Source organism: Schistocerca serialis, chromosome 3 (assembly GCF_023864345.2).
Source record: "Schistocerca serialis cubense isolate TAMUIC-IGC-003099 chromosome 3, iqSchSeri2.2, whole genome shotgun sequence".
Taxonomy (NCBI): domain Eukaryota; kingdom Metazoa; phylum Arthropoda; class Insecta; order Orthoptera; family Acrididae; genus Schistocerca; species Schistocerca serialis.
This window is the reverse complement of record NC_064640.1, coordinates 522,269,540-522,271,845: the sequence shown is the minus strand read 5'-3', so window position 1 is coordinate 522,271,845 and position 2,306 is coordinate 522,269,540. Positions and strand designations below refer to the sequence as shown.

General features: G+C 41.7%; 1 pseudogene; it reads right to left on the bottom strand.

The window, feature by feature from the left end:
- Nucleotides 1-791: 791 nt before the first annotated feature.
- Nucleotides 792-907, bottom strand: LOC126472283 (U6 spliceosomal RNA; annotated as a pseudogene).
- Nucleotides 908-2,306: the final 1,399 nt, after the last annotated feature.

Here is a 2,306-nt window from a genome sequence, read left to right as displayed (position 1 = left end):
TTATTTTTCGTCCTAATTTATAGAATTTCTTCACTTCGTATACTACGAGTACTTGGTTCCCAATTTTGATGTTAAGTGCACCGCTAATCTCAGTTCTGCTGCTCCTCATTACTTTCGTCTTACTAGTTTACTTCCAGTCCATATTCTGTATACATTAGATAGTATATTCCGTTCAATAGATCCTGTAATTTTTCCTCCTATTCACTGATGACAGTAACGTCATCAGCAAATGTTATCATTTAGCATTTTGTTGGAGATTACTGGTTCACGTCGTTGTGTTATTCCAGAAATTGGCACTATTGCACAAGTGCATAGATCTTGGCAATATGTCCGTCCTGTGTCGAATTTTGCACCCTCTTCCGAACTGTGCTCCAGCCAAGGCGCGCCACCCGAGCGTTATGATGTTATTACATCTAAATCCTCTTTGTTGGTCCAAATGAGAATCTCTGTCATCTCCTAAATATCGATCTTCCTGCCAGGGACGCCACGTACATTACGAACAATACTGGTCCTGTCAAACTTCCTCGGGGTACATCCGTAGTTCCTTCTGTATATGTGAGTGACTCCCATTCCACAGCAATAATTTGTGTAGTTCAATGTCCGGGTGCAAGTTTGCAATTGGACGCCACTTCGGCGACTTGGGTCTCCCTAAACTATTTTCGTTATGCAAATGGGGAAATGGGACCTACAGTTTAACGTGAAATCAAAACCACGTGTCGTTCCTGACGACTACTGACTCTGTTGAGAGGCGAAGGCTGATTAAAGGCAGACAGAAAAATTCAGTGATCTGAATAGAATTAGATCCCGTGAGCTCTCGCCTTCCAGACATGCGCTTTGCCGTTGCGCAGGGGCCGTGCTAATCTTCTCTGTATCGTTTCAATCGTTCCAGCCAACTTTTGTATATGCAGAGCCGAAGTGAGTACACCGCTAGACCACCAGGCTCTACTCCATCCGTGTCAGTAATCTGCGGTCTGAAATTTCCAAGCCAACTGCATACCTGGCCATATAACTTTCATGTACAGAAAAGTCGTCTTCAGAGAGACCAACAATTTAGTAAGTATTCAAGATTAAAATTTTGTGTTTACAGGAAAGAACCTCAGGAACAGCCAGTGGCCATAACAGAGAGGTGCACGTGGATGTCGGAAGACATCCTGGTTTGTGGTGACAATATGCGGCCGATAATTACTAGCAGAGCACGGAGGATTGCTAAGCGAAAGGGCCCCGGCCAGTTCGGAGATTTTCTCCTGTCGACGACTGGGTGTTGTGTTGTCCTCAAGTCCGTATCGTCGTAATTGTTATTCAACTAGTGAAATGACTGTATGGGCAACTCCCGAAAGCTAATAAATTTAAAAAATAATTACGAAGAAATGAGAAGAAAGGACAAAAAGTTAGTGTCGCCCAGGTGACATAGCGATAGTACCATTTAACAGCGCGTTTAGTCTTAATTGAATTCGCTTGACACCTAAGAGAGCGTCCAAACTACGTAGACGTAGACCAGATGTAGCTTAAATTCAAAAAGTTTGTGTCGATAGGAACTGAGAAATTTATATCAAACATATTAATAATAGATGGAACTGATCGCCCAATGAAGCGGAAAATAGATCAGAACATTGTTGCAGAAGCAACGAGAAAAGCAAGTCAAGTTTGAAATAACCGGTAATCTCCAAGGTTGGTGAAGCTCGAAACTTTCTTCAGACTTCAGTGCAAAATTCTTCTACTAGTTTCGACGATGAAACTCTATCTCGAAAAAAGGCAGTAAACCCAAAGAGATTCTGGTCATATGAAAAGTGTACCAGCGTCAAGACATAATCAATATCTTCACTGACCGATAGCAATGTCAGTGATACCGATGACAGTGCCACTAAGGCGGAGTTAATAGATGTGGTTCCCGACGTTCCTTAACCAAAGAAGACGAAGTAAATATTCCAAAATTCGACTCAAGAACAGCTGCAAACATGAGCAACTTAGAAGTATACATCCTAGGTTAGCGAAGCAGCTTAAATCAAACAACAAAGGCAAGTCTTCCCGTTGAAGCGCTTTTCCTATGGCATCGATCCTTGCACTTCACACTCAGCCATGTAACCAAACAACTAATCTCATCAGAAGTGGTATCAGTAATTTGCTTGACAGTTTTTCGCTATGAAGTAAAGATTAACGTTCCTAACTTGAATAATAATGTTTACAATACTATCTGAAATGACGACATGTGTTTACTGACGTAAAAGATGAAGCCGTCTCTTTCGTTTAATGACAAACCAAAGTCCCTACAACGGCTGAAACTACGTAATAAACCAATATCAACTGAC